Source organism: Octodon degus, unplaced genomic scaffold, assembly GCF_000260255.1.
Source record: "Octodon degus isolate 3935 unplaced genomic scaffold, OctDeg1.0 scaffold00001, whole genome shotgun sequence".
Classification (NCBI taxonomy): Eukaryota; Metazoa; Chordata; class Mammalia; order Rodentia; family Octodontidae; genus Octodon; species Octodon degus.
Window position 1 is genome coordinate 17,054,394 of NW_004524577.1, and position 14,286 is coordinate 17,068,679.

Here is a 14,286-nt window from a genome sequence, read left to right on the forward strand (position 1 = left end):
CAAACACTTGTTGGTTTACTTATCACGCTGAGGCTTATTATTTGTTTGTCTCTGAGCTCATTGAAACTCAATCTTAATAGCCTTGGGATTGGGGAGATAGCTCAATAGAATAAGTGCTTGTCTGGCAAGTACAAGGGCCTGAGTTCAATCATCGGTTCCAGCAAAAAACAAAAACTAATACAAAAAACCCCCTAATATCCAGGCTAATTCTATGTCTGTCTTTAACGTACCTGAAATGATTTTGATTTTGATAATTTTTTGCTATCTAATTCAGTGATTATCTCAGATAATGTTCTCCCAAGTTTATTTTATTTCTTTTCGGTGCTTAAAAAATGGAACCACGAGTGCTTAAATAATTTAGGAACTAAAATTATGCTTCATTAATTAAAAGATTAAGTGTATACATATATACATTTCAGCACACTGGCTTTTGATTGCAAGATAGATAAACAATGAAATCATTAAAGTTAGAAAAATGCAGTGAAGTATTTTAATAGTAAAGCCTATCAAAGGAAAAGACAAAGCTGTAATTATTTTTCCTTTCACCGCATCATGAGGGGATTGAAAAGTGAGATTCACAACGTTGGTTTGATGTTTTCTAACAATGACATACATGAAAGAAAACATCATGACAACTCATTTGTTTCCAATGGGAACAGGTGGGGAAGGATAGGACAGCAGGTATAGGAGCTGGAGGATGGATGATTGCCCTGCCCTGAACGAGAATATGGCTGATGTAAATAGCAGGACCTGCCTGATAGAAGACAGAGCTAGTGAGGGAGAGAATGATAAATGTAGAGATTGCCACCATGGATCAAAATACGAATCCATCTAGTGTGAAATCCTTCTTTTAGTGATAACCAATACTTAATGTTCCCAAGGAAGATGCAAGCTCACAGACCGTACCTATATGATTCAGGAGACGATGTACCAGATGAGAAATTTCTGTGTCAGCCCCATGTATAATCACTGAGCACTTTGAATTGTACATGTTAAATGCCCTGATGCTATTTTTTTTTTGGTGGTAGAACTGCAAAGGTATTGATGTAGACAAAGGTAGTGACTTTTAAAATAATTCCTCCACAATAGCTACTTTAAAGATTTTATTTAATATTAAAATTTCCTATCGCTTCTCAGCCTTTTGGCTAAGATCAAGTGTAAAATTTCCTGCTTATTCTAAGTCTATGAAATACACGTAGAATTTGAATTATATTTTTATGTATGTGGTACAGGGTTTCACTAAACAGTTTGGACTAATAGTGGTCATCCTGTTTCAGCCTCCCCCATGCTGGGATTACAGGTGTGCACCAGGACACCTGGTTTCATTGGCAGCTCAACTTGTCCTGGGGCAGGGCCAGCACAGCTTGCAGTGCTGGGGATCAAACCCAGATCCCTGTGCTTGCCAGGCAGGTGCTTATACAGTTGAGCTATCTACCCGGGCCCTTGAATGCTATTTGGACAAGAAGCATGGAGCACAAATATTTTAAAACATATTAATAATGAAAATGAACTCATATTTACATAACAACATGCCTCTCTGCTCTTCAGGGTGTTCAAATTCAATCTTAGTTCATTCTTCTATACTTATATATTTTAAAATTGTTAGAGGGGGCAGGGAGACAGCTCAGCACCATACGCACCTGCCTGGCAACTGCAGGGTCCTGTGTGTGTTCCCTGAAGGACCTACCTTTCACCCTTTCATCTCCCCAAAAATAATATAAAAACTAAAACAAAATTGTTAGAATTTTGTGAATCTTAGACTTTTTTTTTCAAACAGTTTGACACATTAGGTTTTCCTATTAGAATAGATGGAAGTAGATTTTATTTGTCTTACACTTGAACTGAAAGAACACAGTAGAACATATTTAGTGAATATCCTACTGTTTTTGGTAACATCAGATGGAACTAAGGAAGCCATTGTGAAGGAGAGATGAGAAGAAAGAGGAACCGAAGCAGAAGCTTGGAGCAGTGGGAGAGTCGCCCTTTCACGGAAGGGCTTTCTCACCCTCATCTTCTTTATTCTACGGGTGGTGGCAGTGAACTATTAGCCAGTGTGTGGCATTGTCAAGTACAATTATCAGAAATCTAATTGCATTCTAAGAAATAGGCCCAGTGAATTCACACAATATTTAGGAATGAACTGTGAAGTTTATTGAACATAAAATTAGATTTATTTAAAACAACTTGTGTCTCCCCATGAGGCTTCTGAGAGGACATCAGCTTCAGTGTTGATGTTGTGTAGAGGCAGATAACTTTAATAAACTCAGAATGTGACTCGTTGGACCAGAATTGCTAGAGACAAAAAGTAGCTAAAGAAATAGTTCTAGACCTATAGTGATGAAGCATATAGTAATTACTAGTCATCTGTGTACTGGATAGTTTGGGGAAAACAACAAAGATTTAAACATAATTTCTATATGTCAAGGTAGACTTTTTTCCGAAGCCAAGACATTTAATAGACTTCCCGGGGACAACCCACTTGGAGCCCCCCTCCTGTCCCTCTCTTGGACAGGAGCTTTCTGTCCCTCAATAAATATATTCTGCTCATAAAAAAGACATGTAATGGAAGGACCAGACTGATAGCTCAGCAGACTACAGTGCCGGCTTAAGCAGAGCACAGTGGCTGGGGTTCGATCTGGGGCGTGCTGAGCTGGCGACTGAGACTGGGTGTGGTGGCGCACGCCTGTAATCCCAGCTCTTAAGAGGCTGAAAACAGGAGAATCACTACGAGTCTGATCTATGTAGACCCTGTAGACTCTGTCCTTAATACAGAAAAAAAAAAAGGAAGAAATTTAATAGAAATTAGAGCTGGAAAGCATCTCCTTTTAATTAAGAAAATAAATTAGGCATTGAAACAACAATAAGGCTAATGACTGTATTACTACTAGAATTTATATGTCCTGATTGTCAGTTGAAAAACTGTTTTCCTTGAGCACTGAGGACTGAACGTCGGGTCTGTGCACTGGGTTACTTCTCTCCCTCTCCTTCTTTTATTTGTCTCAGGCTTTTGCTAAGCTACCTAGCTGCCCATGCTGGGAGTGGACTTGCCTCAGGGTCCCAGAGGACTTGCACTGCGCTGTGCCTGGTACCAGATGAACGACTGCGGAAAGCTCCGTCTCACCTTCTGTAACAAGAAGTACACACCTAACTTCTGAAACACTTCCACGAATTTCACTGCCTCTTTCTTGCCCTGTAATCAACATGGTGCGTAGAGATTGTGAAGCCAGAAACATCACTGGCTTTAGTATCTCCTCTGTCACATTCTAGCTCAGGAGAGATATTAGTTTGCTATTTTGACTCAACACAGCACCACAAATTCATCACTGTAAGCAACCCCCATTTATTCGCTCACAGTTCCATGCCACAGAAGTATATGAATGGGCTTGACTTCCTTCCTTTCACTGCAGGGTCTCACAATGCTGAAATCAGGGGATGGCGCGGGTCTGACTGGTTTTTCCTTGAAGGCTATCATGGAGAATTCATGTCCAGTATCGCTGTAGTTCACACAGTTCTTTGAACTCCAGTCTCCTGCTATCTCTTAGCTCCATTTCAACCTTGCTGGAGCCCATAACTTCTTGCTTTATAAAACACTTCTAATTCAAAATCTGAATGTGTCACATGTCCACACCACCACAGTAGGTGAGAAGCAGATGATCTGAGTTCTAGATTAAGAGGTCACAAATGGAGAGGAATTTTATGCAAGATAAATTAATCATTAAAGTAGCAACTATGCCTGATTTAGATGATATTTTCAAATATATGAACATAATATTTAGATATAGTTGTGACTTTATGATTAATTTCAGAACAGAGTAAGATTTGGAGGTTGTTGGGACCGGTAAATTGTTAGATCTATTTTTTTCTAGCTTTCTAGAGTGTACAAGTTGAATATTGTCCACCTACAACTGTCCACCAGGAGCTTGTAAATATGCATGTTTCTACAGTTTAATTAACAACTTCCTTTTGCCTCATTTCATTCCTTCAATTTCTAGTAAACTATGTTGCTCTTTATTTCTTGCAGTTTGAATTTCTTAAATTTATATATAACTAGACCTTATGGAATTGTCTTTCTGTTCTTGATCCATTTCACTTATCTCAGTGAACACCATCTCAGTCCACTTGACAGTAAATGACAGAATTTTCTTCCCTGCACCGTTTTCTATTTTGTATATAAACTGTATTTTCTTTATCCATTCATTTTCTGACAGATATTAAGGTTGATTATACATCTTGGCTTTTGTGAAAATTATTGCAGTGAATGTGAGTGAAGATGTCCCTTCAGGTTGATAAATTTCAATTCTTATGAATACATAAAAAAACATTAGATCCCATGCGAATTTCTTTTCCATTTATGTATCTGGTACAGGGTCTCACTATGCAGCTTGGACTTGTAGGGATCCTCCTGTTTTCAGCCTCTACACCGCTGGGATTACAGGAGCACTGTCACCACACGGGAGCTCAGTCGCTGGCTCAGAGCACCCCAGAGGCAGGGCCGGCATGGTGCCGGGGATAGAACCTGGGTCCCTGAGCTTCCCTAAGCAGGTACATAGTCTGCTGAGCTATCCCGCCAGCCCTCTCATGGGAATTCTACTTTCAGCTTTTCTATACTATTTCCAATAGTGGCTGTGAAATTTGCATTTCCATTAACAATTCAGGATGCTTCTTTTTGAAACTTGGGTGCTTAGCTCAATGAAGAAATGTGGGTCTCACATCCACAGGGCCTTGGATATGATCGCTAGCATCAGAAATCTCTTCAAAACATTTGCTTCTTCCATCTACACACCAGTGCTTGTTACTTTTCATCTGTATGATGAAAGCAATTTTAAAGCTTTTCACTTTGTACTGTCTGTGATTTCAATTTGCATTTCCTTGAGGATTAGTAATGTTGAACATGTTTTCAATGACCTCTTTTCCAGTTTTATTTCCCTTTGAGAAATATTCATTTTAGATCTATGGCTCAGTTTTGCTCTCGTAATTTTGATGAAATGAAATGAAATTTGTTTACTATTGAGGTGAGTTCTTAGAGATTTTAATTATGAGTGCCTTATAAGTTGTGTTTTGCAGATATTTTCTCCCATTTTGTGAGTTGTCTGTTCAATTTGTAACTACTTACTTTGTTGTACAAGAAGTTTTTTGCTTGACGCAATTTCAATGATCTGATTTTGCTTTTGCTTCTCAGGACATTGAGGTAATGAACAACAATACTGCTTAAATGAATTTTAGGGAGTTCCTCCCCTAAGTGTTTTGCTATGTGGTATGAAATGAGAACATAATTCCTTTCTTAATGTAGCCAGAAATTTTCCTTAAAACCATTTATTGAAGAGAATTTTCTGTTCTCATTGGGTATTCCTGGAACTTATGTACAAAAATCAATGGCTCATTAATTTTTATTTTAATCTTTTCAAATCCAATTACTAGCATGTAATGATATATGCAATTGCATAAATCAAGGAGTATGATGTTAATAAATTTGTTCTTTTACTTAACATTGTTTTGCTACTTAAGATCATTTTTAAATTTAATAAAAATTTTGCAATTTTTGTGAAACCACCAAAATCAAGTGGAATTTATCCCTTGGATGCAAAGGTGGCTCAACATATACAAAACAAATTATCTAATATAAAATTAAGCAAACAAAGAACACACGTCTCATGATTTTGCTCAACACACCCACAAAATGCCTTTAACAAAGCACTACATTTCTTTTGGATAAAACCTTGGAACAGATTTAGCATAGAGGGAGGGTACCTGAACACATAAGAGCCCATCCATGACCAGTGCAAACGTAACATAGTTCTCAGTGGTGAAAATGTCTAAAGTAAGCAACAAGACAAGATGTTCCCTCTCACCACATATTCTGAGTACAGCATTGGTGGCCCTGGCCAGAGAAATTAGGGTAGAGAGAAGAGTAAAGGTGTCCTAAGGGGAAGGAAAGAAGTGAAACTGTCTTCTTTCTCTGGCCGTATGACCCTAATGATTGAACTCCAAAACTAATGGAACTGACAGAGTTGGTAATATTGCTGGACATAAAATCAATTATAAACATCAGTAGGTTTGTATACACTAATAGCTATCAAAAGTGAAATTTATGCCTGGCAAGCACAAGGGCCTGAGTTCAATTCCCGGTTCCACAAAAAAAAAAAAAAAAAAAAAAAAAAAAAAAAAAAAAAAAAAAAAAAAAAAAGGAAGAAATTTAAAGAAAAAATAAACACTTTTAAATTAGCTACAACAATAAAAGATACAGTTTAATAATGCTAAGAAAGAGCTAAATGCAGAAAACTATGCAACACTGATAAGGAAAACTGAAAGAAATCCAGTAAATGAAAAGATGGCCCATGCGTTTGGATTGGCCCTATTAATACTGTGTCAACACGCATTTTATCCAAAGCTATCTGAAAATGCAATAGAATGCCTATCAAAATATAAATTTTCCTTTGATGCATGCTAACAGGGTATGTCCCTCTCTGCCTTCTTAAACCACTTGCATTTTTGATGCTACACGGAAAAGAGAAAATGAAAATGTAGAAATGCAAATAGCACTTGCAATGTTAGATTTCAACAGTCACTAAAACTGATGAAATCATCAACGATAGTAATTGGATTGAAAAAAAGAGTAGACTGAGTTTATTCTGATGTGCAGTATCTGGCCTGGACATACAGCTCAGTGGCAGAGCACCTGCCTGGCAAGCACAAGGTCTTGAGTTAGATTTCTAGTAAAGAAAAAAGGAGAAAGGTAGATTTGTAAGGTATCATTTCTTTGTGATTCATTGTATATAATGACCAGAGGTACGTGCTTGAATCCCACAGAGCTCATAAATGGATGGGCGTGGCCAGCGACGAAGGCTGTTACAGACATTGGACAGAAATAAAGCAAACGTCAAAGCAAGTCATCTTTCTTTCTTTCTTTCTTTCTTTCTTTCTTTCTTTCTTTCTTTCTTTCTTTCTTTCTTTCTTCTTTCTTTCTTTCTGTTTCTTTCTTTCTTTCTTTCCTTCTTTTTCTATTTGGTGCAGATATTGGACTCATAGTGATTCTTCTGTTTTCACTGTCCCAAGCGCTGGGATCACAAGCGCGCACCACCACGCCCAGTCTCAATTCCATCTTAGAGTGCCCCAGGGCTGGGGCCAGCATGGCACGCTGGGGAACGAACCTTGGCAGGTGCATCTGCCTAAGTAGGCACTTTAATCTGCTCAGCTACCTGGCTGGCCCTCAAAACAAGTCATTTTCAAATGACTTAATTTTGAGATTTTTTTTTTTTAATGTATTTGATTGTTGTAGAGTCTCACCACACAGCTAGGACTCATGGTAATCCTCCTGCTTTCAGTCTCCCCAGTGCCGAGATTACAGGCATGCACTACCATGCCCAGACTCAGCTGCCCTGGAGGCAGGGGCTGGCACAGCATGTGGTGTCGGGGATTGAACTGCGGTCCCTGAGCTTGCCTAAGCAGGCGCTTTAGTCCACTGACCTATCTTGCCAGCCCAATTTTGGGATTCTTACTAAGCAGTTAGTTGAAGTTATTCATCAGAAAATGATTTGCTCTTATTCAGTAGTTAGATAATTTTTATCTTGATCTTATCGTATTACCAGAGTATATTTACCAAACTACATGAAAACTATAATCCAGTCTAGCTCTATTCAGTACACGTGCTCTCAAAGTGAGCACTAGTCTAGTTCTATTCAGGAAAAGGCAGAAGCAATCATTCTAGCAAGATGACAGCATCTAGCTTAATTGTTTTCAGGAAAACTCAGAATTTATCTATCAGGTAGGCACTTGAAAAAGCTTTGCACTTTATCTTTTAGGAGCCTGGTAATTATAATCCTTCTCTACTTGATTAATTATATCCTAGAGGCATCAAGAAATTCTGAGTATCTCTTTTAGACTTTGTAATTTATTTCACTCACAATAATTATTTGATTTTGATTTTATACAGACATGAAAATGAATAGCAGCTCAGATTTTTCTCTAACCTAAAAATATAGGGCATGCTTCCCAATAGTATATTATTTTTTCAGTAACTTTTAAAATATTTAAAGCAACGGAATTTTTCTTGCTCTATTGAAAGCATATTAAGTAGGCTCAAAAGGCTGATGATAAATTTTAGTCCTTCTCATTTTTGTGTTTTCCATTTTCACTTAGATATTTCAAATATGAAATTTAATTCTTGGATTATGTTATGAGATCGGTTCATGGTTTTATTTCGTAAGAATGTAACACAATTATGTACAAGCATATCTATGAATACTAAGTTTGTGATGTGTCACAAAAATAAATTCAGTGCAGCAGCCAGGCAAGGTGGTGCATGCCTGCAATCCCAGCACTCAGGGGGCTGAGACAGGGAGTCTCCGTGAGTCGTAGGCAGCCTGGGCTGCATAATGAGTTCAAGTTCACAATGCTCTAAACTATGTATTGCAATCCTATCTCAAAAACCCAAATTAACTACCATCAAAAAAGAATCTGTTACACAGCAAATATTTTTACATAGCTCTGCTGTAAGGAAAATATTACTACTTCATTTTAATGAAAAGGGCTGGTGGCTAACATTAAATAAAAGGAACAAGAAGGGCAAAGGATTTTAACAAAAAGCCTGGAAAGAGCTTGCCTGGTAAGTGCAAGGTCCTGAGTTCAAACCCCAATACCAGCAAATAAATAAATAAATAAATAAATAAATAAATAAATAAATAAAATAAAAAGCTTGGAGTAGTGGTAGAGGATAGCTGTAATCTCAACACTCTGGAAAGCTGCAGGAGGAGGATCCAAAATCAAACAACCTGGAGAATTTAGGTGCTGAGTCTCTGTCTGTCTGTCTGTCTGTCTGTCTGTCTGTCTGTCTGTCTGTCTCTGTCTCTGTCTCTCTGTCTCTCTTCTCTTTCTCTGTCCCTCTGTCCCTCTCTCCCTCTCTGAAACAAACAAACAAACAAACAAACAACTAAATAAACAAATACATAGGAGGGCTGTGCATGTAGCTCCTTGTGAAGGCGGTGGGTCCAATATATATACTCAAAAATGTAAGTCATTGCTAATTAGTAGTTGCAAACTTAATATGTTAATTCTATATTTCAAAACTGCATATATGCCTGAAAAAATGGAAGCTTTATTATCTTGGCACAAAAGAATGTGAAACAAGGTTAAAAGAAGAAACACTTTGGAGAAGGAAAGATATTCCTATGAATGACTTAACTTCAAATAAGGCTACCAGTGGACAATTGATGATAAAATCCAGATATTTAATTAGACACAGAAATAGTACAAGGTCATTGGGGCTTACATATTTTATTTCCTGCTTCAGAGGACTGATATCTTAAGAAAGCGTAAATTGAACTTCAGTGAATATTTTTTTCTTTTGCTTTATCTTTCTTGTGTGCTTCTGTAGATGTTGTACACCAACATCTTGCTGCAGAAAATGTCCAACCTGAACTTCAGACCCAAGTGCTCTGGTATTCTTACAATGTCCAGTGACTTAACTTTCTCTGATTTTTTCAGCTATAACTGGAAATCTCATAATGTTTGCATACTTCATGACCATTGCTTTTAAGCATGGTCCCCAGAAGAGTCTCAAATGCCTACCAATCCTCCTCTCCTGCTTTTCTTCAAAAATGTAAGGTTCGGATAAGTGTACAATATGTTGAGGAAACATACACACATCCTTCAAAACTGACATAAATGATTGGTTGTACAGAAAGGTCCGAATTCCTTGGAAATCTTCTCTCTTTAGCATCATTTCTTTGTTTTTGATGACAGGACTACTGCTCAGTGATATTTTTATTACTGTAATTATAGAGTGTACTTTAATATTTGCTGCCTGGACTGAACTGTTTTTGTCTTTGAACTTTCAGCAGTAGTGAGTCCTTTGCTAGAACTTCCAGAAAATTCCCTACTCATGTTAGGAGAGAACATAAAATTAGATTGTACTTCTGAAGACAAGAATTTTGCTTCAGTGGATTGTAATTATTTGTGTACATTTCCTGGTCTTTTATTTGCAATTAACATTTGTTATACAGTGAATTCTCATGAGACAACTGACATGATTAGACAAGCTTCCCTGAAAACATCATTAATTTTGATTTTATTTCTTTAATAAAACCCTGGGGGTAATTAAAATCCTTTGCACATTTTCAAAAGGCTCTCATAGATTGTAAAATATTGACATGACATAGAAAGAAAATACGTTGTTTCAGAATCCTTTTAAGACTTTATTCTGCTTAAGCAAGCACAGGGACCGGGGTTTGATTCCCAACACCACATACCACGACGGCCCTGCCCCCAGGATGCACTGCGCCAGGCACTGAGATGAGGCGTGGTGGTGCACGCCTGTAATCCTAGTGGTGGGGAGGCTGAAAACAATGGGATCACTGCAAGTCTGAGCTGCACAGCGAGATCCTGTAACAAATACACAAGAAAAAGTGAAGTAAAAAGATAGACTCACTCTATTAATATATCTGTACACTCTTATTTCAATTACATATTTGCACTGTTTGAAATATGATCACTTATTTTTTTCTGTTTTTTTTTTTTTGTTTGTTTGTTTGTTTGTTTGTTTTTTTGGCAGAACCAGGGATTGAACACAGGCCCTTGCGCTTGCCAGGGAAGCGCTCATTCCACTGAGCCATCTCCTAAGCCCCCAGTTTTTTCTGTTTTTAGCAACCATTTGCTCTGCTGTTGCTTACTGAGCCCTTGTCATATTCCAAGCACTGTTTTGAATTCAGGAAATATATTCAAGAGAACACAAAAATCTTAGAATCTCCATCTATACTTCCTTGTCTTTTATGGCCACACTTACATTAACTTACTGGAAATAAATATTTACTAAAACTATTTGGCAGAGCGAAACATATCAGTTTAGATTAGAGGTGAGTTTCTTCTTAATTTATTATGTATAAATATAGCTTTAAAGTAGTCACAGGCAACTTCAATATAGTCTGTTTTTAAAAACTATGTTTTATGATTTATATGATCAGGATATCAGACAAAATATTATCTGTTTTCACCTTGTTGAATGACATATTCTGTGTTGAATTACCTAGTAGAATTCCTGTTATTATCAGTAAGATAGCAGATGTTTGTCACTGACCATGCGTAATAACACAGAAGTCCTCTATGTGATTTTTTAGCAAAATTCAAAAATATGTGAGAACAGTACGTATTTTCCATGAGAAGTCAATGTCTTATCATTTTATTATAAGGACAGTGTCATATACTAAAGGGTATTAAAAATATAAATTTCTTTTTTAAAAATCATTTATTTATTTGCTACAGGGTCTTACTACACAGCTCAGACTTGTAATGTTCCTCCTCTCAGCCTTCCCAATGCTGGGATTATAGGCCTACACTACCATGCCCAGTCTCAGTGGCCAGGTGGCACAAGGCTGGCATGGCACATGATACCAGGGATAGAACCTGGGTCCTTGCACTTGCCAGGCAGGCAACTAGACTACTGAGCTGTCTCCCTAGCCCAAATATAGTCATTTATTTTTTAATTTTATTTATTTATGTGTGTGTGTGTGTGTGTGTGTGTGTGTGTGGCCAGCTCAGCCCACCAGGGGGCGGCGCTGGCTGGCATGTGGTGCTGGGGGATTGAACCGCAGTCCCTGTGCTTTGCTGAACTTGTTCTAAGTAGGTGCTTTAGACCACTGAGCCATCTCACCAGCCCAGTCATTTCAATGATACATTTTTTAAGGTGAGGGTTGAATTATATAAACAACCTATTCAGTAGCATAACGATCCTCAAGAAAGTTTTGTAATCTTCTCTTCTATAGATAAGTGCTTTGGTATAAATGGCATAACTAGAAATTTTCTCCAATTCATTGTTCTTTCTCTTCTCCTTCCCCTAGCAATTTTTACATTTTACTATTTAGAAACTGCAAATATGTGTACCTAACTATAGGACTCATTTATTCTTCAAAGTGTAGTTTTCTAAATAGATAGTATGTTATATTACTTTTTTCAGTTTTAGTCATAATTTTCAGTTGATTCTGTCATAATTTGAAATAAATTACATTTTATGTTTAATGTAACAGGTTTCTTTTGTCTGCTTGTAACTTAGATTACCAAGGGAGTTGTCCTATGACTTAAGTTTAACAGAAAAAAAAGAAAGTTGTTCAATGGATATGAACAGTTGATAGAATATTAATCTATGCTCCTTTGTTATCACTGCTGTGCTGCTACTAAAACATGAGTTATTCAATTTCATCTTCTATGTTTGAAATTAAGTTATCTTTGTACTTTCCATAAAATAATCACACAAATTTATTGGGCACAGGGTGTTGTTTCAACATAAGTGTACAGATCAAATGTGAATTCTTTTAAAATGTCTTTAGTACAGGGTCTACAGTGTCTTGCTAAACAGATTGGACTCATAGTGATCCTCCTGCTTTCAGCCTCCCAAGCACAGAGATTACAGGTGCACACCACCCTGCCTCACAGTCTCAGCTGCCACCTCAGGGTGTCCCGGGGGTGGGGCCAGCATGGCACCCTGGGGATGGAATCCCAGCCCTCGCCTCTGCCTAAGCAGGTGCCAAATGTGAATATTTAGCAAATCCATCACCTCAAATTTTTAATTTTGATAATAATACCCAAGATCCACTGTTCTAGCTCAGTCATGTTATCAGTTCCTAGGTTTACTCTCATACAGCAAAACTGTATTTTAGAGAGCTAGCTAGGATATGTTACTATAAATGTGTCTTCTTTTTGGTACTGGGAATCAAACTCAGGACCTTGGGCTTGCCAGGCAGGTGCTGTGCCACTGACCTACATGCCTGGGCCCAAAAGATTCTTCTTAATGAGAAAATATTTTAGTCAATTCCTGTAGAGAAGATGCACAGATACCTGGAAAACACATTCTAGCAACAGATGACGCCCAGAGTTCCACATGGAAATGGTGCGGTGTCCTTGGGAAACAGCTCATGGTATGTTAGGAAGCCCTGCACGTGTGTTCTCTTAGGAGCAGGGATGATGGCGAGATATGAGACTGACAGAAAATCCAGGGCTGGGCAGCACACACAAACGCTTGATAGGTTAGGAAGAATGGGTATTATTTTAAGAAAATGAAACAGCCACTATTTTAAGGTGAACTTAAGACGTGTTTTTTTTTTTTTTTTTTTCTATAAGACAATTAAGCAAATAATGTACTGGAGAAAGAAATAAGCAAAGAGAGATTTGAGCTAAAGAGACAACAGTGAAGAAAAAGGGCATCTGATGCAGGTCTTTTAAGGTAGAACTGAAAGGAGGAGGTGTGGGTTATCAAGAGTGAGAGCAAGCACAGTATTGTGATTCCACAACTTTTACCTTATTCTCTGGAGAGAGACAGAGGTGCCTTCAGCCAAGACAGTTCCAGTCCCAATAAACAAAACCTTGCACTCAGCTATCATTTGCAATGTGATTTATAATTGCCAAAAAAAAAAAAAAAAAAAAACCAACTGGTAAGAAGTAAACCAAAGTAATTATTGACAACTTTACCCACTGTAGTTCCTATTTATCAGATTTGCACGGGGCATCTTGTTTCTTAAAAACTAAGCAGTTTCTTCCACATGCATGTTTCTTCACCGTCTTGTCATCCACAGACTGCTTTTAGAGGTGTGGCCTATTTGGTCAGTCTAATCGTAGAATTTGCATTCCTTTCCGGTATAAAGTTCACATATCGGGTTCTGGTCCATCTGCGCTCCACAGCATACCCTTGGTTTTTCCTACCTTTACAAATACAGTCTCTCTTCTTTTTCCCATGTGTATGTAGGATGTATTCTATTTAATTCCATGGCCTGTAAAATGCCCTCCTTTGAAGATTTATTGAGATTTACTTAATGGACTAGGACATCATTGTCTTAAGCATTTCATTATGAATGAAAGGAATTTGTATATTCTAGATGTTGGATGCAGTGTTACGTAAATGCTCATTAGATCTATTTATAAATTCTGTTATTCAAATACTGCATATGTTTAAAAATTGTTTAACAAAATCAGTAGTCAGTAGAAAAGCATTGTACTGTGACAGCAGAGTTGCCTCCCTCTTTCCATCACCTTTGTATATTTTGAGCCTGTATAATTGAAGTATGAAAATTTAAAATTATTATTTTCTCCAAGTGATTTACTTTCATAGGTAAATAGAAGCTATGAAAGCTTACAGAGCACTGAAATAACAAGAGTAAAACCACTGTTTCCTATGTATTATGATCCAGCAGAAACTGTCTTTGTTTGCATTTTCATTCGTTTTGTTTTTCATTTGTTTTATTAGAATAACAAACCCATTCTGGGAATGAGAGTGTTTCATCTTTGGGCCGAATTTTGAGATTGGAT

At 37.5% G+C, this 14,286-nt stretch overlaps 1 pseudogene; it reads left to right on the plus strand.

Annotated features, from left to right (window-relative positions):
* The first annotated feature begins 1,125 nt into the window (after window positions 1–1,125).
* LOC111815195 lies at window positions 1,126–1,279 on the plus strand (annotated as a pseudogene).
* Window positions 1,280–14,286: the final 13,007 nt, after the last annotated feature.